Source organism: Triturus cristatus, unplaced genomic scaffold, assembly GCF_964204655.1.
Source record: "Triturus cristatus unplaced genomic scaffold, aTriCri1.1 SCAFFOLD_200, whole genome shotgun sequence".
Taxonomy (NCBI): domain Eukaryota; kingdom Metazoa; phylum Chordata; class Amphibia; order Caudata; family Salamandridae; genus Triturus; species Triturus cristatus.
In genome coordinates, this window is record NW_028187909.1 from 217,779 (window position 1) to 241,052 (window position 23,274).

Consider the following 23,274-nt stretch of genomic DNA (forward strand, 5'->3'; position numbering starts at 1 on the left):
GCTCTCGTACACAAGCAGAAAGTGGTAGTGTCAGCACATGCCGGAATCCGGTTAAATATACTGTTAAGAGCGCCATAGGCAATGAAGAAAACATTATCTTTAAAGGGTTGTGACCCTTTGACTGGGAATGTTAACATTAGATGCTGTTTTTAGATGAGTACTCCTAAACTAAAAATATTGAAATCTATTGGCAAATCCATGTGACCCACATCACATGTATGAAAGAACCAATCAGGTACAAGATTAGTGGGATCAAATAGGAAGACACGGCAGTAACCATCACGAAAGACGCCGCAGGAGCACTTTCGCGTTGATGCCACATACCACACGCTGAAAGGTGAGGCCAGAGAGATTCTAGTTAGGAGCGGAGCATCCGACCACGCTAGCTTAGAGCCATATCTTCTTTTTAGTTTAAAGATTAAAGAAGAGAGAACTCATAGCCACCATGGTTTTTGTATTTTTGGATCAGGTGGCGAGACAAGTAGAGAGGATCATTACGGACCTCTATTTCCCTCTGAAAATTGGAAAACTGAGTGAATCACATCCACACAAGGGGGCTGCAGGAATACAACCGTAAGGTAGGCATTCAGGAGGATAAATTATCGAGAGTATATGTAGAGTCACTACCGATGTGAGTTGGCAACATTATGTCTCTTTCGTTACAGATTGAAAGGATATGCAGAAACTTTGAATATTGTCCAATGCATAGACATTAGAGAAATGTGGGACGGACTAAATAAGAACCGAGCGAGGTTGAGATAGTGGATATTATATACCAAGGTGAGAACAATGCAAACATCAATGTAACTTGCACAGATCTGGATAGAGAAAACAGGGAACATTATACAAACAGTTGTCAACATCAATGCTCGTAGGCGCAAGTATGATGGGGAGTAATATTGATCATGTGCATAGAAAAAAGATACAAAATGTTACGAATCGACGGATATGAATATTAAAGTGGATATGATGGGGGTGAGATTCACAATGACAAGGATGAACCCCAATATAGACACAGTGGTTGCATCAAAAACAAATATTGATATAAAATGACAAGGGAAAGGTGTATAACCATGGCATCTGAAGTAACAAGGCTTAGATTCTTACATGTAGCAAGATATCTCAGCATATGATAATATGAAACGGCAGAGATGAGGCAAAAATGTGATAATATAATAACATGTGGCATGTTATAATAATGTACTAAAACTTAGTACTATAAATTAACAGATGACAATGTCTTTTAAGTATAAGATTGGTTGAATATATATATCTATTTTGAACAGGAGTGAAAAAACAGACATCACAATTGAGAAAACGCCTATTAAGTTGTCTTGAGAAACATGGTAATACAAAGAAAATCCATCGAAACGAGTCGACGCATTTGAGAGCACAATCAAAGGGATCGTCACAGATTTGTAGATAGAAGCGTGTTAGATATATCACAAACTGTGTTTCTAGATTGATGGTCCAATTTGATGTGCAACCCATGACAAAGTGCATTGTCTTTTATGTTGTTTTCTCTGTTATGCTGGCTCATAACGGTTTGTTATTATTTGTGTAACAATTTATTTCTTCTATTATTTTGTGGATTTGTTGTTAAGAGTCCAATTGAGGGTCTCGAAAGGGATATGTTTTTAATGTGACATGATGTATGTTTTTTATACAATAAATGTAGAAAGACTCTAATGTGTAAATGTCTAATTGAATTTTGAGACATTGTGATATAGGATCATTTAAGTGCTGGTTCAGTCAAGGGACTGTTATTTTATACTTGTGAAGAGTACTCCATTCCCTTGAGCTTCCCAAGGGGTCTCTCTCAGTTTCATATATATGCATCACAAACAACCCTGGAAAATAGATTCCGAAGGCTGTAGAGGGGCTCTGCTCATGCAGGGGCACTCTCTCACATAAAACCCAGCACCCTGCTTTCAGGATTGATAAGGCCTGCCATAGGGGTGACTAATAGGTTTATATGTGCAGTGATTTAGAATAGATATAGTGAACCTATATCTATGTAAGTGGTGCATGCACCACCTTAGACAGGCTGCAGTAGCAGACCTCTGGTGTCAGTTTGAATGGTCTCTCAGGGGTGGCATAATACATGCTGCAGCCCCTGGGAGGCCTCTGCGATACCTATGCCCTGGGTACATAGTATACCATATACTAGGGACTGATAAGGGTACCCCAGTATCCCATCCGGAGTGTACCTAAAGTACATGCAATCAATTTAGAAGAGAAATCAGCTAGACTGGAGTCCTGGATAGCAGGATCCCAGTCAGTCGAAAACAGTGATACATCAGCAAAAAGTGGGGGTAACTATAAGAAGCAGATCCTACTCTCCTACAGTGGTATTAATAGATGAACATACAAACTCCAGAGAGTTACCTTTTGTAGACAGAAAAGGGACAGGGTATGTAAACCGAGAACAGAGGGTACTCCCTTTTCATTAAAAGTATAAACAATTTTGTATTATTAAAAAATTAGACAAAGATGTATGAAATGGACTTCTAATGTTAAGCAAAGATAAATTGTTATGTATGTACCCTAGTCAGAACAAAATATACTCACAGGTCCTCTGTGCCTGTAGACAATACAGCCATGGGAAACTACAAGTAAGATCCATCAATGGATGAACACAAGGCAAGTCTTTTCAAATATCATCAAAAAAGACGAATAAAGCATTTATTATGTTAAAAAAGACAATGTCTTTCTATCGTTTATTACTTATACGAATAGTCAGTGAAACAAATTATATCAAAAAATTGTGCCACAAAAAATCACAATTCAGTTTTATCAGTCCACAATATCAAAACAGTTATTTACAACTGTATGATTAAAATTCTGTGCCTAGTGAAACAATGTTATTGCATCATTGGCAACAAAACGGAAATATGGCAGTCCATCGTCACCAACGTGAATGCAGTTGGAGTGTCGAGGAGGTCAACGGAGGAGGTCAAGAGGTGCTGGCATGAAATGCACAGCCAAACCAAACAAACTTGCTGCCAACAGGAAGGCAGCAAAGGCGACTGGAGGTGGGAGTCCTGCGCCACAGGAGGATCTGGATGAGCTGGAGGAAATGGTGGCCACAGTCATCAGTGTGGAGACGATGCAAGGTGTTGGGGGTCTGGTCACAGCTCAATATGACCTGACCCAACAGCATCAGGGTGAGTAGCGACCAGGGACTGGGGGGACGGAGGGAGATGGGCACAATGGCACACATGCACAATCATGTGCAGCACACTGCACACCCACAATGAGTGTGGAACATGTCCCTGATACCCTTGGCACACTGCAGCACACATAGAAACACCAAGTCGGCCCCCGCCAACAATGTGCACAAATGGGCCCCCCTCCATATCACCAATGCCACAACCTACCCATGCACATGTGCTTTATCCAGAAAAGCATCAAAAAACGAGGGAGCTGCCAATGCTGCCCATTATTTAACACATATTTTCATTCAAAGTGTAATCATTGAAAAATTAACACTGATGACTTCTTTTTCTGTCAGATTTAATCATAAATGACTTGAATTTATAAGAAACACATAACACTACATTGTACCACAAACCTAAAGACTCATCTCAAAGTGATGTACATAATTGTTTTGTAGGCATATTTGACTTTTTTAAGACTTTTTTTTAAAAAGACACACAAAAAATGTTCTATACAGGACAAACATTAAATATGTCACTCATACCCATTCATACAAATCATATCTGGACGAACCACAATATTTTGTGATAAATTCTGGAGGCCATCAACAAAAATTATATATAATTCACAAATGAACTCTGTTTGATTTGGCTCGAGGATTGGCCTCAAACTAAAGGTCAACACGTTTCAGATCCCTTTTCTTGAAGAGATCCTCATCAGGACCAATGTAAGACTGAAACAAACAAAAACTGTGTGTTCGAGGCATATGAGCTGCAGATTGTACACTTAGCATAGATCGCCATCTGGTGTTGGGCCCAGATGTTTGCAGTTTGTTTTTGTTCTTTGGACAGTCTTTGGAAGTCACGAGTTCGGTGACCCCTCCTTCGGTCCGTACTGCGCATGGGCTTCGGCTCCATCCTCAGATTGTTTTTTTCCGCCATCGGGCTCGGATGTGATACTTTGTGCTCCGGCTTCGAACTTCTACGGTTCCAGCCTCGACGGAAAATCCTCGTTCTTCGAGTTTCTTCATCTATCTTCATCTCTCGAAGCGGCACTTTTCTCCATTCCACACATCGGCACCGGCCTTCGGGCCCTCCTCGACTCCGGTCCCGGCCAATGGAAAGGACTCCGTTCAAAAAGTGCCCAAAATGTGGGTCTAAATTTCCCCACACCGACCCCCATCAGGTGTGTAACCTTTGCCTCTCTCCAGAACACGAGGCTAGAGACTGCCCCGCCTGTAAGTCTTTTCGATCAAAAAAGACCATCCGGGATCGAAGAGCTCGACGCACCATGGCGCACTCATCGACCGCGGCTCCACCGGACATCTTCGGAGACGACACCGGAGCTTCGGGGCAACAACACACCGAGCAGGAGGAAGACATCGTCAGCGCTTCCGAGGCCGACGACTCCGACCTGAAGGACATCACACCGGCGCAGAGGGTCGTGAGTACTCTACCCCCTCCCACCCCCGCGCCCAAAACCAAAGAGACTCAGGTTACACCCTCGCCTGCAGGCCTGGGTAAAACCAAACACGCAGCTTCTATCACCCCACCTTCGGGCCCGGTGTCGAAGCCTCACAAGTCTCACGGCAGCTCGGGCTCGAGCCAGCCGACGCCTGGTGCCGATAAACACCGTTCGGCACCGAAGAAAGTGACGCCCAGCTCGACTCCGAAGCCACCGGTGCCGAAGCCTGGACTTTCGGTGCCGACAAAACACAAGCACAAATCCCTCGGCACCGACGCTCCGGCGCCGAAGCTTACCTCGACGCCGAAAAAACCGGAGGTTCCAAAAAGGCATGGCGCAGAGAAACCACCCAAATCCTCGGCTCCGAAAACATTGGCGCCAGCGGACGATTCGGCGCCACCGGACCTTTTTACACCAGACCTTATCAAAAGACCTTATCAAAGGATCCAAAGACTGGGCTATTAACTTTAACTATCAAGAAAAGACGTCTTGACACACCAGCTCCTCCTCCACCGCCCAAGCGGAAGGACTCTGCCACATCTCCTCTCAGAGTGCCCTCCCCACCACCTCCTACACCTCCTCCTCCTCCTCCTCCTCCTCCTCCTCCTCCTCCTCCACCTCTTCCACCTCCTCTCCCTCCCAGGTCTCCGCCACCCTTGCCTCATCATTCCCCGACCCCGTCCCCAGATCCGGATTACGGGGATCCAGATTATGACCCGGCGGACACCCCAATGGACCCCACACCACCGGGGACCCCAGACCCATGGGAAGATTACCACAACCCTGACATACCGGATGTGCCTCAGGATGACCTCTACCCATCCAGGCCATCCCCCCCAGAGGACTCACTAGGGTTTCACCACTTAGTGCAGAGAGCAGCACACTACCATGGGGTGGAACTGCATAGTGAACCAGTGGAAGACGACTTCTTACTGGATACATTTGATATTCAGGATAAGTCCACAGCCATCTTGCCCATGCTTAAGGGTGTCACCAAGCATGCTGCTGAGGTGTTCAAAGACCCTGTCAGGGCGAGGGTCTTAAACCCTAGAATAGAAAAAAAGTACAAGGCGGCACCCACAGACCCTACATACATTAAGGGCCCTGCTCCCTTAGATTCCCTAGTTGTGTCCACAGCTAGAAAGCGGTCTAACTCCCAGTCCTCAGGGGAGGCCCCACCGCCAGATGAGGAATCGAAACTCCTAGATGCGTCTGGTAAACGCACCGCCTCGCAAGCCGCGAACATCTGGCGCATTGCGAATACACAGGCGCTGCTTGCGCGTTATGACAGAGCACACTACGATGAGCTTGAGGCTCTTATGCAGCACCTCCCGGAAAAACACAAACGTAAAGCTCATGACCTGATACAGGAGGGAAAGCTAATTACTAACACCTCCATTAAATGTGCCCTCGATGCAGCGGACACTGCTTCTAGAGCCATAAATACTAGTGTCCTGCTTCGTCGTCATGCCTGGCTCAGGATCTCAGGGTTCAAGCCAGAAGTCCAGGCATCCATACTAAATCACCCCTTTGACCAACAAAATCTCTTTGGGCCAAAGGTAGACGAAGCATTAGAAAAAATGAAAAAGGACACAGACACAGCAAAGTCTATGGGTGCATTACAATCACAGACCCCTAAACGCTCCTTTCGGCGTTCATCCTTTCGTAGCACAGGCAGAGGCTACTCCACCGATAGCGCCTCTACCTCCTACAAGTCCCCTCCTCAAAATACCTTCTCGAAGGGCTACCAAAGGGGTGGATACAGGGGCAACAACAATAAGGGCAGGGGCAAAACTAACACCACCCGTTCTGCCACCCCGCCCGCACAATGACTTCCCTCCGCTCCCCCCAGACCATCCCACTCCGGTCGGGGGCAGACTACAACACTTTATCCACGCCTGGGAATCATCCATAACATCGGACAAATGGGTGACCCAAATTATTCGGTCAGGGTACTGTCTCGAGCTAACATCTACCCCACCCAATATCCCACTAAGGCACCGTCCAATGTCTCAAGAACATTCCACACTGCTCAAACAGGAGGTGCTCTCCCTCCTCCAAAAACACGCTATAGAGCAGGTCCCCGTCAATCAGCAAAATCTAGGGGTCTACTCTCTGTATTTCCTGATACCAAAGAAAGACGGGACCCTGAGGCCCATTCTGGACCTCCGGCCTCTAAATGCATACATACATTCAGACCATTTCCACATGGTCACCCTACAGCAAGTCCTCCCGCTCCTCTGTCAAGGAGACTTTCTCACTACCTTGGATCTGAAAGACGCATACTTTCACATTCCAATACACCCTTCTCACAGGAAGTACCTCAGGTTTGTGGTGGACGGTCAACATTACCAGTTCACAGTTCTCCCCTTCGGGGTCACCACCGCACCACGGGTGTTTACCAAATGCCTAGCAGTAGTAGCAGCACACCTCAGAGGTCAACATATTCACGTCTTCCCTTACTTAGACGACTGGCTGATAAAAGCCGCGTCCTACAACCAATGTGTGCAACATACAAACAGCACCATCCAACTGCTCCACCAGCTAGGCTTCACGGTGAACTACCAAAAGTCCCACCTCGTACCATCTCACACAAAGCAATATCTAGGGGCCACTATAGACACCTCCAAAGGTATTGCATATCCAAACTCAGCCAGAATCGCAAGCATACAAGCCTTGCGCCAAACGTTCCTTCCTCAGCACTCTCTTCCAGCGAGAGTGTTTATGAAGCTCATAGGGATGATGGCATCTTGCATCTTCATAGTGCCCCATGCAAGACTCCACATGCGTCCACTCCAAGAGTGCCTAGCACAACAGTGGAACCAGGCCCAAGGACAGCTGACGGATCTGGTGTTGGTGGACGGCCGCACCCATCACTCTCTGCAGTGGTGGAACACCACAAACCTTTCCAAAGGGCGGACGTTCCTGGACCCGGTTCCTCAGGTGATTCTAACAGCGGACGCATCGCTCTCCGGCTGGGGAGCGCACCTCCTACACCTCACAATGCAAGGTCTATGGACGCCACAGCAAAAGTCGCTCCACATCAACCATCTGGAGCTCTTGGCGATCTTTCTAGCCCTAAAATCCTTTCAAAAACAGATTTCAGCCAAAGCAGTCCTCATTCGCACAGACAATATGACTGCAATGTATTATATTAAAAAACAGGGGGGGGACACACTCTCCCCAGCTCTCCCGCTTAGCCCAGAGCATATGGAGATGGGCAATTCCACAAAACATCTTTCTCCTGGCACAGCACGTTCCAGGCGTACAAAACACCATGGCAGATCTGCTCAGCAGACAAACGCAACAACTACACGAATGGGAACTGCATCCACAAGTTCTTCGCCCATTCTTCCACAAGTGGGGGCATCCTCAGATAGACCTCTTCGCCACCCACGAAAATAAAAAATGCCCAAGCATCGCCGCCAGATACCCACACCCGTTGTCCAAAGGCAATGCGATATGGATGAACTGGTCAGGCAAATTTGCATACGCCTTTCCACCTCTCCCGCTAATTCCATTAGTGGTCAGGAAGCTACAACAGCACTCCCTCACACTCATTCTGGTAGCTCCAACATGGGCCAGACAGCCGTGGTACACCACACTACTACAACTATCAGTGGTACCACATCAAAAACTGCACCTGTCCCCATGCCTCCTAACTCAGAACCATGGAGAAATCAGACACCCGGACCCAGCGCAGCTCAACCTTGCGATCTGGCTCCTGAAATCTTAGAATTTGGATACCTTAACCTTCCCCCTGATTGCATGAACATTATCAAGGAAGCCAGACGTCCTACCACTCGAGCATGCAATGCCGCAAAGTGGAAGAGATTTGTTGTTTACTGCCGTAACAATACAATCAACCCTTTAGATGCATCCATACAGCACATCATATGCTATCTACTCCATCTTCAAAGGTGTAACCTGGCATATTCATCCATACGCCTACACCTAGCAGCGATTGCTGCTTACCTACAAAACAGACAGCATTTATCACTGTTCAGAGTGCCCGCTATTAAAGCCTTTATGGAAGGCCTTAAACGAGTAATTCCTCCCAGGGCACCACCTTCCCCTGTATGGAATCTAAATGTAGTTCTTACAAGGCTAATGGGTCCGCCCTTCGAACCAATGCATAAATGCGAGCTACAGTTCCTCACCTGGAAAACAGCTTTCCTCGTAGCTATCACTTCCCTTAGAAGGGTTAGTGAAATACAAGCGTTCACTATACAGGAACCCTTCTTGCAAATACATCACAGCAAAGTGATACTTCGTACAAATCCAAAGTTTCTGCCCAAGGTCATTTCCCCCTTCCATCTCAATCAATCGGTGGAATTACCTGTTTTTTTCTCGCAACCTCAATCTGTTGCGGAACGGGCTCTACATACACTTGATGTTAAGAGGGCTTTACTGTACTACATACAGAGAACACAACCTTTCAGGAAAACCAAACAATTGTTTGTTTCCTTCTCTCCAACGCATAAAGGCAACCCCATCTCAAAATCAGGGATAGCTAGGTGGATTGTAAAGTGCATACAAATTTGCTATCAAAAGGCAAAAAGAACATTATCTGTTCCACCTAAAGCCCACTCTACTAGAAAGTTAGGGGCTTCTATGGCTTTTCTAGGGAACATACCCTTAGATGACATCTGCAAATCAGCCACATGGTCAACACCGCACACCTTCACAAAACATTACTGTGTAGACGTACATTCCAAGCAACAAGCTAGTGTGGGCCAGGCTGTACTAAAGACACTATTTCAAACCGCTGCAACGGATACCGGTGGTCGCCGCTAAGGTTGGGTACTGCTATACAATCTATGCTAAGTGTACAATCTGCAGCTCATATGCCTCGAACGGAATATGCTACTTACCAGTATGCATCTGTTCTTGGCATGTAGAGCTGCAGAGTTGTACACGCCCACCCGCCTCCCCGGCTACCTGTATCCGTTCCAGTCCATCTTATTTAGATACAACACACATGGGTTTCTCACTGTTATTACTACGCTCCATCATTTCCCTGTTGGCGAAAAACAATCTGAGGATGGAGCCGAAGCCCATGCGCAGTACGGACCGAAGGAGGAGTCACCGAACTCGTGACTTCCAAAGACTGTCCAAAGAACAAAAACAAACTGCAAACATCCGGGCCCAACACCAGATGGCGATCTATGCTAAGTGTACAACTCTGCAGCTCTACATGCCAAGAACAGATGCATACTGGTAAGTAGCATATTCCTTACTAAATGACCCAATGAATTGCTTGTCTAAGCGTTCTAACCGCTGGATATGACTCTTACCTGCACTAGTGCAGTGAAAATCGGGAATGGGAGTAATTCCGAAATGGACCTAAAAAGGTAACAACATCAACTCTTAATGCTACCATACTTGTTTGAAAGTCATTGTCAGCTTGCATAACCATACACTATAGTCAGTATTTAGTCATAATGTCTTACTTGTGGTGTCCTGGCGGTTTGTGGACCCAACTGTGGGCGGGGGATTGAAGATTCTGTTGTATGAAAAATGGGCATGTTAATATGAGAGCAAAAATTAGCGCTAATCTTAACCAGGGTAAAGAGAGCTCAGCTTGTTCAAAGCCTACCTTAACTCGTAGCGTTTGGTCTAGCAAGCCGGGGACGGTCGGTATTTTTAATTTCTTGACATTCGGTTCTCTCTGTGTGACACATAAACGGACGTGTTAGGATGCCATCTCACGAATGAGTGCGCAAATAAAATAAACTAGCATCAATAGTGTGAGCCTCCTCTTCTTTGCTCGCACAGGTCTTACCTTCGGTTTCAGTGATATCCTACGTGTTGTATGGCTCACTACCTTCGAAACAATGGTGTCTTCCTGGTATTAAGCTTCATCTGTGCCGTTTGAATCTCGCAATCTTTTGCTGCCTCTGGGAAATGTAGTTCGAAGTCACGTTATTCCGCGTGTGTGTGAACAAACTTTACTCAATATTGATACTTTTGTGAACAACACTACCTCATTTATATAGAAACTTAATTGGTGCATTGAAGCCTCACTGCAATAGAAGTTCAGTGGGTACTGGGCTCATAGTATGTTATGTTGCATTGATGCAATAAATCCAACATATTCTGTTGCTCATTGCCTTTTGAAACATTGGCATCTTTCCTGATATTAAGCTTTGTCTATGTCGTCTGATTCTCGCGATCTTATGCTACCTCTCGAAAATATGGTTCGATGTAGCGCTATTCCGCGTGTGAATGAGCAAACTTTGCTCAGTTCTAGTGCTTACGTGGACAACGTTCTATCCTTAATATGGGAACCTAATTTATACAACTATACATTATCCAGAAAAGCAGCGGCTCTGTGAGCCACACTGACCATGCAGAGGACACTGCATGACAGATAGCATGGCTGCAGTCACAATACATGACATGTTGCACGAGACGACATTGAGGTGGCTGAGTATGGACCACATCCTTAAAAGAGCAGGTCACACTCTGACACATCCACGTGCACCTACAACCCATGACGTCAAAAACACATCTGCAGACAAACAATACACAAGAGTACAAAATTTGTCCAAGAGCACAAATGACCCAAGTCGCAAACATCCCAGCACCCGAAAAGCACACAAGTCAAAGGCACACCGACTCAAAGGGATAAGGGGCTGCCAAATCAGAGCTGCAGGGGCGACTCACCAACAATGCAGCACACACACATAGCAATCACAGTACATCAACATTGACGACAATGTGTTACAAAGTGCAACCCTTACACCACAGGACAGAGGACACAACTGGTGCCGCTCGTGTGTTGAAACTGGCCAAACATATCTGGTATTGCATAACACTGTGGGATGATAATGTACGAGTACAAGCACACATCCGTCATATAGTCGAAATGTCCACTGTCTCCCATGAAATAGCTAGCTTCACCAAAACAGTCACAATGGACAATGTCATGCAGTCTGAATGTAAACATCTACAATGCGTCAACATACATGGAACACACTGTTAACCTGCATCTCCACTTTACATTGCAGAGGGACAATCAACACCTCCTGCAGAGCAGACCACACATCTCTTCAGTGATGATGAAGAGGATACCCTGCACATTTGCTCAGACACCCTCCAACGGCTAATAGAAAGCCTCCGCACCCCACCTACAGGAGCAGGGCAGCCCAGCTGCATCGCGGTGATCCCACACCCTGCACAGACCACACAGCAGGAAGCACACACCACCACGGCTGGCTCCCAGGACCCCCACGACCAACAGATGGAATTCCAACGCCGTGTGTTAGGGTGCCAGGAGAAGATGGCTGATCAGCTGCGAGTGGGGTTCGACCTCATGGCAGCCAAACTCGATGCCATACGTGGGTGTCTGAGTCCCATCAGGGACCACTTACTCTCCCTAACGGACAACCACTGTCCGCACCATGCTCACCAACAATCCTTGGCTGACATCGCTGGGGCCATTACTCGGATACAAGAACTGTCTAGTCAGACAGGCTCCAGCGATGACAGCACAGAGTTGGCACAGATGCGGAGGACAATGGAGACCATGGAGCCGATGCAGCCTGGAAGCATGGCTGCCATGGCTGAACACCAGCGAGATGTAGCTGGGATCTTCCATGCCTTGCAGATCCTCATCTTGCCATTGCTGCCACTGAGCATGTACCAAATGACTGCCGCAGGAACCTCGACACACACAGCTCCGCCCCCTGACGTGTCATTGGCACACAGTGATGCAGCCCTATCACCTTCGCACCCTGATGTGTCAGTGGGACACAGTGATGCAGCCATAACACCACCACACACACCTGACACACCAGACACAGAAGACGTCTCAGAGGAGTAAGATGTGGAGGTTAATGACTGTGTGAGGAAGGAGGTAGTAGCATCTGTAAGAAACTGGCTCCATATATACTGCACCAAAGTAAGGTACAGTGTGTATAGAGTCCAAGGGTCTCCAGAGGTTTGGCAGAGGTTAAAGTTAGATAAAACCTTACTCTCTAAAGTGGTAGCTCGGTCGAGCAGTAAGGCAGTATCAGAGGACAGTGTAAAGCATTTGTTGTACACACTCAGTCAGCAAATTAATTCACACACTCAACGACTGAACTCTAGGCCAATTGTTTTTGTATAAAAGATATACTGTTATTTTATTCGAACCAAGCAAGCCTGATACAGGTAAGCATTAAATTCTTTTCAGTAATAAGTTACTTGTTGTCAACAGTTTTAAAAAGCAATGAAGATTGTACCTGATTTGATTTACAGGGGATGCAGTAGGTTGCAATACTTAGTAAATGCACTACATTGAAATGAATGGCTTTTGAAAGTAAATGCATGTAAAATTACTTTTGTGTTACTCTTGTAATCCAATGCTGGACTCCTAGGTTCAGCACTGGGACATTTACTTAAAACAGGTAAGTAATTACGTATTCGTAGTTTGTACGATTTTGAAAGAATATTTTCAGATTTCAAAAGTCCACACTTAGAAACGTTTTGGACCAGTACATTGAAATACATGGGCTTTTCCTGTAAATTGCAGGTAAATTACTTTTGCGTTACTTTTGTAATCCAGGGCTGGACTCCTAGATTCAGCACTGGGACATCTACATAAAACAGGTAAGTAATTACGTTTTTGTAGTTTGTACGATTTTTAAAGAATATTCTTGTATTTCATAAGTTGACAAACTTTTTCACAAAGAACCCCCAATGTTATCCTATGGAAGGAAATTCAATTCACAGGTAAATTACTTTTTTGTTACTTTTCTTACTCAGTGCTGGACACCTAGATTCAGCACTGGGACATTTCCTGAAAACAGTTGAGAAAATGCGTTTTGGTTATTCGGCTGATTTTTAAGGAATATTTGTAATTTTCAAAAATCGACACTTAGAAACTTTTTGGGAGAAAAAGTGTCAATGTTATTCTATGAGGAAAAAGAGGTTATCGGTTTCCAGGTAGGTAATCGATCTTTTGAGTAAGGGTTCCGGGGTTAGACTCAGGGGTCTCCCAGGGTCAGTGATAGTCTATTGTTGCACCCCCAGTGGCACTAGGGCGGCCGGGTGCAGAGTGTTGAGGCCCAATGTTATCCTATGGAGGATAGGGGGACTCCACTTGGTGGCTGCTGGCAAGCAGGCCACGGGGTTGTGGGAGCAAAGCTCCTAGGGTTAAGCTCAGGGCAAGTTGGGGACCAAGTTAGCACAAAAGGGGCACCCTCAGCGTCACTAGGGCGGCCAGGTGCAGGGTGCTGTTTTGAGGTCGGGTGCCCTGTTGATTTCAATGATGATTCTCCGGGACAAAGAAACACTGCAGGCTCGAGGATGAGGATCTTCCAGGAGTGACCACCACTTCGAGGGGTAAGTAGGGATGTAGAGGGTTGGTTAGGCACCGCTGGGTTGGGCACACAAGGCTGTGGGGCGTCGGGTGCAGGAGTGCCTTGGGACGTCGGATTTTCTTACCCGCTCTGGTCGCTGTGGGGGTCCTCTGGATTGAGGCTGCAGGCGTCGTCAGGAGGCTTGAGGCAGGTTAGGGGTTGCCGGATCTCAGGTCAGGATCGCCGGGGGGACCTCCTTGTGGTGTTTTTCCAATCGAGCTCGGGCCGGGTTTAGCGGGTGCAGAGTGGGTAGATTTGCGGGCCCTGGCTGGCACCAGAAGCTGCAGTTCGAACACGTCAGGTGTTCACGGGAGAAACAGCTTAGAAAGTGATGGCAGGCAGGTCTTCCGGGGTTTTTGAGGTTGCTGGCCGCTGGACACGCCGGGGTTTTGCAGGAGCAGGTTCGAGGGGAGACGGGCCTGTAGGGCTGGGGCAAAGTCAGTGGGCGTCGTCCTCTTGTTAGCTCTGCACGGCTTCTCGTCCTTCTTCTTATCTTCTTTTTCTTGTGGTTGCTGGATCTGAGGAAGGAAGGTTCAGGGTGCCCCTAAATACTAAATTTAGGGGCGTTACAGGTAGGTAAAGGGCAGGGACCAATGGGTCCCTCCCCTGGGGTGGGACACCTATTCTGCCACTCTCCAGTGGGAGGGGGGCAGGAGCCTGTCCCTGGTTGGCTGGATTCCCCCATCCTCAAGATGGTGGGGACTCGAGGTTGTGCTTCACCTCGCCTCCCCCACCTTAAGGGTGGAGTTGGCAGAGGTGGGCACACGTCTCTTCCTCACTTGATTTTTCTGCCGGTTCTCCCGCCCAAAGTGGGGGGTAGAACCAGTGGGGACCAGTTGCTGAGTACAGCAAGTGGTCTGGAGAAGCTCACAAAGGCAGCAGGCCTTTGAAGCTTCCCCTGCCAATCCTGGGGGAGGGGACCTAGCACCTCGTCCCAGGATGTGCATTGTTGGAGGCCCTCGAGAGCGGATGGCTCTCGACCCAGGGGTCCTGCAACATGTCTGGTGGGTGGCAGCCTAAGCAGCCATTCAGTCGGGACACTGGTTGTGGGTCGAGTCCAGGGGGCATTTCTAAAATGCCCTCTGTAGTGCGTTTTACATTGAAACCCACACTGGCATCAGTGTGGGTACAATGTGCTGAGAAGTTTGATACCAAACTTCCCAGACTTCAGTGTATCCATCATGGTACTGTGGAGTTCGTAATGACAACCTCCCAGCACCATATACTCTTTAATGGTACACTGCACTTACAATGTCTGAGAATGGACTCAGATACTACAGGGGCTCATGCCTCTGTACCCTCACCACTGGCATAGTGCACACGGCTAGAGGGGTGACTGACCTATGCCAGGGCAGTGGTTGGTAGGCATGGCACACAGGGATGTGTGCCATGTCGACTTCACTTTTGATCTGCACCAAGACACGCAGCCTGCAAGGCAGTGTGTTTGTGAAAAGGTACAGGGCACCTAAGAGTGGCACAATTGGTGCTGCAGCCCTTAGGAGCCTTCTCTGGTCACAGTGCCCTGGGTACATGGGGTATCATTTACCAGGGACCTACCTGTGGCCAGAGTTGCCAATTGGGTTTTGTTTTGGGGAAAGAACACATGCCCTGGGGTCCTGATTGGCAGAGCACATCAAGTCAAAGAGCATCAGTATTCTGGCAACAAGAAAAGGGGGGGTTTACTGCAACAGAAACCCACTTTCTCACAGCATCCGTCCCCACCATATGGCCTGTCCCTGCCTGGTTCAGCCCTATGCATCATGTCCTGGAACACCTCCCACTGTCCCCCGAAACACTCTGCGACATTCACCTGGACCCTGACATGGACTGCCATATCTGCTCTGGTACCAATGACACAACAATCCGCTGCGGACTGAACTCTTCCTCTTCAGATTAACTTTGCATTCCCCCAAGGACTCTGGTTGGCCCACCACTGGGCTACCATGTTATGTGGGCTTGAAATGGCCATGTACTGCTTCAGCTCCGACACTCCCCAGAATGTGAATAAAACATTCCAAATCACACAGATGTGTCATGTCTATGTTCACACACGTGTAAAAGTATGGATGAATGTAGGGACATTGATTGCACTAAAAGGTACACCCTGGTAAATGTCTTCAATGCACGTGTTTGACCCTGACCCACATGGCCAATTAGATGACTGTGAAGGTGTGAACTAGCTGTGGCCTCATTGCACATGAACAATAATCTCGTTACCCCCCAACGTAGCCCCACGTCCATGTATTAAATAGGGCTGTGTGTAGAAATGTCAAAATCTGTAGCAGTCCTGAAGTGGTGTCCCACATCACATGTGACAACAGAATGTCTCTTTGCATACCTACTCACACACATCTGTGTGGACACAGTCTGTTTTGATGGATAACCTTGATCTACTTGGCAAGAAGTTGGACACCATACACACATTGCTGGAGACACGTAAGAGCACAGGTCTGCCAGCAACTATCCCAACCACAATGTCTGGCTCACAGAGGTGGAGCTGTCAATAGGGACTCACCCCCAATTTGCAAGCGTCAGTCAATCCCTCCCTGTGTACGGACAATGCTCCTGGAGGCACACGATTTATCATTATAATCAACACTCATCACAGTTGTACACTAGTGAAGTTGCGTAGACTTTATTAGCATGTGCATGTCAGTACGTGCAAGGCAAGGGCCACAACATGCAGACCAATGTTTAAGACACTTACAGGCAGCTTAGGAATATGTCGAGGTGCAAGAAATGGGGTGGCAAAAATGAACACAAATCATTACGGATGTCAACGGTCTCAGCCCACCTTGCCTTGCTGGACGAGTCATGTGATGTTTAGTGTCTGCTCATTGCCCCGTGTCAGGCGACACTACTCCCATGGGATCTGCATAGTGCTGTACCACCGGACTGCGCCGATTGTGTGCTCTGCTGACAGTGAGCAGGTGAAAGGGTCCTACAAGGCCACATGTCGTACTACATTGCCATGTGTGGGGAACGTTGCCAAACGACGCTGTGCAGCCCCGCCCTTGGGACTGCATCACCTTGCAGAGGTGTGTGCACAAACGCGTAGGTCCACACACATGCATTCTGAGTCCAGGTGAAGGTAGACAAGCCCAAAGTTGTGGTGGGATATGTGACCATTTCTCCAAGATGCTACAAGGTGTGGGAACCTGTGATCTGGGTAACAATCAGCTGTGGCTGCAGGAACGTAGTTACTCGTCCATGAATGCGAGCTCTTCTTCATGGGCAATCTGTTCCAAGAGTACATCGTTGTCGAGTTCAAGGAACATGAGGGCAAGCCAATCCATTAACTGGTCTGGGCAGCTGTGCTCCGTCCACGTCGTTTCACCAATCCGCAACGCAGCCCAATAGGGGAGCGCCTCGATGTGGTCACTGCACACGAGGAGTTGTGCAATCTCCCATGCCCAACTGCCTGCACATACGCCAAATATCAAGGCATCCCATGCACAGGTATCACGGTTACACGCCTGTTCGTGGGCCTACAGGGGGCACACACACAAGTCATAATCCAGTTCAGCTACCGTTGTGTTGGATAGGCAGACATCCATAGGCCACTTGAATGTGCATGATCGACAGTGGAACCAGGGCTGGATGCAGGTGACGTAGGAAAATGGATGGATCCCAACAGATGCAGCATTCGTGCATGGTACAGTTCCACATGACAGGGGTTGTGCATGTGCCCGGGATTGCCAGCCATTGCCTTTGTTGGTCTCGTAGCACCGGCACTCTTTTGACAGGCGGCAGTTATGTGGATGATATGCCACTGCTCGGAGCAATGAGTCATATTTGTTTGCAACATTTGGACGTATGTGTTGTTTTTTACTTATATGTTAAGGGTATCCAATACAAGTGTACCCCAAGCATGGACAAGTGTGTGTGGGGTGTGGACACGTTGGTCTTTCATTTGCGCAGTTTGTGGTGTGGGAGTCATCAAGATCTGGTATGGTATCTCTCGCAGGGAGTGCCAGCCGCATTCCAGACCTAGGTCGGGTTTTCAGATGTCCTTCCGCCTTGTGTATTGAAACAAAGGAGCTTTCATACCTAATGTTAGTCTGACTACTGCTTGCATTTTTGAAATGTGATGTGGCCTTCGCGTTGCAATTGATGCCAGGCCTTCGACTTAGTGTGCACCAATAGCGATCCACACACATCAGTTGGCATGTATGAGCCAAGAGCCCAATTGGCCTTGCGCTCTTTGTACAATCTCTCGCTTTCTCTCTCTCTCTCTTTCTCTCACTCTATCTCTCTCTCTTTTGCTCGCTCACTCTGTCCTTTGATGAGCGCATGACACACCTTCTTATTTAGGATTTTGTTTTGCAGGCTGTGACTTACAGATTGTCCTTAGAGGACCTGCCATGACTCTTCAAAATTGTTGTTTTGTGTTTATTCTGGATGAAACAAATAATTTGGAAATTCTAAGATGAATGTACGATTCTCATTTTTCTGATCACACATGTATGTAAGGTGTTGTAATTGTGCAACATCAGGCACATTGTTTTGTTCATGATTTCGTAACGTTGATGTGACAAATCTTTGTCCGGGGGCGGGCGGGGGGGTGCCCGGAGTGGTGCCCCGGGTGCGCGGGGGGGGTGTTGGGGTCCTGGGGGTGGTGGCTGTGGGTGTTGTTGCCCTCTGCCGGGATGCATAGTCAGTGGCTCCATGGCATCTGTTGTTCTTCAGGTGTGGCTCTGGGCTGGGCTCCCTTTGATGGTGCAGGTTGTCGTCTGACTTTACACCAGGTCAGAGCAAAGTGTTAGATTCCTGCTGCTAACACGCCTTATCACATGTTTTGAGATCTTATCGCCCATCTGGCTGGTCGTTGAGAATGTTGTGGAGTGGTGTTGTCACGGCTTTTTGCACGGGAAAGCCTACTCTGCATCACATTTGCGATAGTTGCCGGGCTCATCTGTGGAGATGTTTTTTGCGGCTGCTATCGCAGGTAAACTGGCGTTATCGGCTGTTAGCACCAGCTTGTGAATGGGGTGGTAAATTTATCCCGACTTTGGCTGCGATAAAGTGCCGATAACTCGGCGATAGATCCTTGAGAATATGCTCCTTAATTGCTCCTTTATAGTGGGTACTTCTTCTTGGAACCAGTGCTACCTGCTGTGAGAAGCATTACTCTAGATCAGCGTTTCTTAACCTTTTAACTTTTGTGGACCCTCACTGAATCATTAATGGAATCCCAGAACACCCACTGAGTCATTACTGGAATCCAGGGACCCCCTCCCCCCACTAAATCATTAATGGAAGTTGGGCACCCGGCCTAAGCAATTTCTACAATTCAAACTTCAAAACAATTCACAAATATACAGAAACAAGTATACCTCAAACAAGTACACAAATGTCAAAAATATTTTATTTAATTCGCAAACATAGAGAATTATATATTTTTATTTTAATGGGAATGTTGGAGCTTTTCTAAATTTGTATTTTAATTCTAAAAGAGGAAGCGATATGCTTAACACAAGCATATCACTTTGTCTTTTTTGCTCCTAATGTGTACTTTTATTAATGGACGCTTCAATTGAGGCCACCCATCGTCTGCACTTTGTCCTGTTTGCTGTACTTGTGCTGTTCCAACAAATCAAGCTAAGGATTCCAACTTAATTTTAAGCCTCCAGTTTCAAATTCTTTGAAATTTACAGAACATATAAAAATTTCCAATTATAGTGTTTATTTATGTATTTATATACACTTTACCAATCTGATATTATCTAATTTTCCATACAGGTGCAGACCTCCAAAGTATGACTACTGTTTAAGAACACTGTTGTAGAAAGGTATGGAAGCCTGAGAAGGACACTTCAAAAGAACCAAACCAGCTCTACAGCACAAGAGAGTGGATACACCATCTTTGGTGCCATTTGCACCATGCCTTAACTTCTACGAAACCTTGAGGCGTCTGACCCATGGCAGTTCATTTAAACGAGTACCTTCCTTCCTCCACTATTGGCCGATATCATTTTAAATATGTCCCAGTGGAAACATCTGACTGATATGCAAGTCTGTACACAACATTTCCTATGCTCAGGCAGCTCCACCACCGTTAAGAACTGCAACCATCTGCAAACTGCATGATGATAGCTAGAGCAGATGGTGTGCGCACTCAGAGAGTGTACACGGAGTGATTGAGTTAGCAGCAAGTCCTCTGTATGAATTGCATTGAAAATTTGATGACCTAGAAGCTTGTGGTGTTGTATGTGGGCGAGGAAGTGTAAGGCAGATCTCCCCTAGATTTGCAGTCATGTGGGGGGATAGGGCAGGGACGGCTCCTCCGCTAAGATGGAGGAGCGTTGCCCCACTGCTTTCCAGCACTGCACAAGAGGAAAATTACAATGATAAAGCAATAACATAACAGGTGTATTTGTAAAGCGCACGATTACCTGTAGGTGTCCTGGCACTGAATAACAGATGTTTTATTGTTACCCAACTCAATGGTACTTTTTTATCGACCTCAGATGGATGAAAGGCTGAGTGGACCCACCGGGATTTGAACCTGTGACCATGAGGTTGAAAACAGGCCCCTGCAGAGGCTGCTTTAGTCCACAGAGCCACCAGACCCAACCAATGTTATTATCATTTAATTTCTTTCAAGCTGAGGCAGTTTTCTGGGGAGGGGTGTGGATGGGGAGGGGTGTGGAGGGGCAGGGTGGGGCTGGGCTAGGCAGAGCAGGGGGAAGAGTGGTGGCACTCTCTAAGTGCACATGACTGTTTGCCGGCCAAACAGTCATGCACACTTTGCATGTTCTCTACCGGCTGTATTGTACAGCCTGGGTGGAGAACATACCCAGGCTGCCAGTCCCTGCCCGAGCACCGAAAAACAGCACTCAGACCAATCAGGACACTGTTGTCATGGTGACAGCAGCGTCGCGAATGGCTTAGGAGAACCTGGGTGCTTCCTCCGTCCGGTCCAAACAGAATGAAGAGGACAGAGAGAGGGTGGTGGAGAGGTGGCAGCCGGCGAGCCAGCCGGCAGGTATGTGATCTTTTTTTTTTTTTAACCCCCTCCCCGCCCCGCTACTGCTTCCTAGGAGCATCTGCCACTGTGAGGGGGGGGGGTGGGGGGGAGTTATCCACTTTCACCTGAATGGAGGAGGAGTCATCAGACTCCTTCTTCTCTGCGTTGGGAATTGAAGTTTATATTGGCCTTCTTTACTGTGCCAAGCCATCTAAATTCAAGGCGGAAATGCACTTATGGACAGTGCTTTAAAAGGTGGGCAGGTACTGAAAAGTACTGAGTTCCTACGCTGTATCTGAAAGGAAGAGTACCCGCACCTCTCTGTAGGGGTTCAGTACTGTTAATGAGTACCATCACTTTCAGTGAGCCATCCGGTATCTAGGATAGTAACAGTCAGTGCATAGCTTGGAAGTTCATGGGGCAGCAATGAAACTAGGCTCCCCAGCTGGTATTAAAATACTGCTATAAATGAGATGCCACGTGCCCAGCCAGCCCTGGATCCTGGTGTCACAGCACCTGCTACACTAATGTAAGTTACGGGTCTCCAAGTTCCTCCTTCCACTCAACTTTCTTTGTTGCCTTCCTATCTCCATCCCACTCTTCTCCTTCATCCATTTAATTCTCTGCTCTCTTTTCCCTTCCATGGTCTCTCTCTTCCCCCTTATCTGCCTCTCACTCATCCTCATCTCCTTCCTCTCCTTATTTCCGGTTCCTTCCCCTTCCTTTTCCCATGCCTCCTTTGCTCATCCTTATCTCCTTTCTCTTTCTCGCTCAATCTTATTTCCTTTTCCCACTCTTGTCATCTTTTCCCGCCCTTCTCCCAGTTCACCCACTCCTTTTCTTTCATCCCCTTCCTCTCTCTTCATTTTTGTTCCGTATCCTCTACTCCTTCTGTAGCCCTTCCCTTGAAAAGTTAACACCACAGAGCCAGAACAGACGGCCTCTTAAGTAACATCAGTCTGATGCAGGGATCACGGAGCCACCTCCCACCTCCGAGTCCTGGTGCACTGCACCAGTTACACCCATTCCCAGGCCCTGAACACACTTGCTGGCAATTGTTAGGCAAGATTCTCTTAGTGGAGAGGTGTGGCGCAGTGGCCAGAGCGGCGGGCTCTGGAGTGCAGGGCTCGCGGTTTAATCCCCGGTAGCAGCTCAGCATCATGTGAATCTGGGCAATAGCTCACTTAATCTCCCCAATGGCCCCCGGCACCCGGGTACCCCTAGGGGTGAAAAGACGCACGTTATAAATATGGCGGTTTATTTACAAGCCCCTTGACCGCCGGTGCGTCACTTTTTGTATGGGAAACAGTGAGGTAACGGTGACGCATGGGGCTTGTAAATAAGTCCCATGGAATTTAGATTTTTCTATTTTTTGTTTACTGGGGACTCCAGTGGAAGGTGAGTTTGGGCAGTCACGGCTGAATGTAGGAGTCCGGGAGGTGGTTAGGTCTTTGGACTCCAATACAATACAATATAATATAATAGAGGAAAGCTCACTCACAAGTATTTCTTTAGCAGGTAACTCATTCTTTAACCTCACGGAAAAGAGCAGTCAACAGATATCGCAAAGGCTGCCGCCTGAAATGCTAGTTATGACTCCAAATGTTAAACCCAGAAAATGTGCTTGTAGGACTATGGGGCACTAATAGTTTTCACAGTGGGTCACTAGGCAATGTTTCTCTAAGGTCCACTTATGTCCCACAGGTCCCTTGGCTCTCAGATGTTGTACGCCAGAAGACAGTGTCACAAAATTTGATTTTTGTAAAGTGTTAACCTAGGATGGAAGGCAAAGGTGCGCTGGACAGAGCAACAAGTTACATGTCAGCATGGCGGGAGAAGGTCATGCGGGGATATTGCATAGAGAAATTAGCTATTAATTTGACCCATTATATGAGATGATAAAATAAACGTGAGCACTACCTATCGGTAAGAATAAGAAATAATTCTTATAATCTTAGTTTTAAAACTTCAAACCTTTTAGGAAGGTAGTAGGAAAAAACAAAGAGGTGAACTTTGAGGTTTTTAAATACAAGACCAAACTACATTCCCATATAAAAACGAATTCCAATACAGTCCGTTTATTACATGCTAAAAGTTGAAAATCAAAATTAGCTGAAATGTCAAACACCTTTTAGCACATCAACCAGTGTTTCAGAAGCAGGATCAGTTTATGCAGTAATTTAAAGTTATCCAAGTCCATCAATTTACGCATAACCTGCGCAGTGGTCTTAGCGTAGCGCTCTGGATGATGGCAGCGTTCCACAGGTTCGAATGTTGTCTACATCATGAAAATAAAGTGTGGCCATCAATCTCTAGTGCATATCCAACTACATC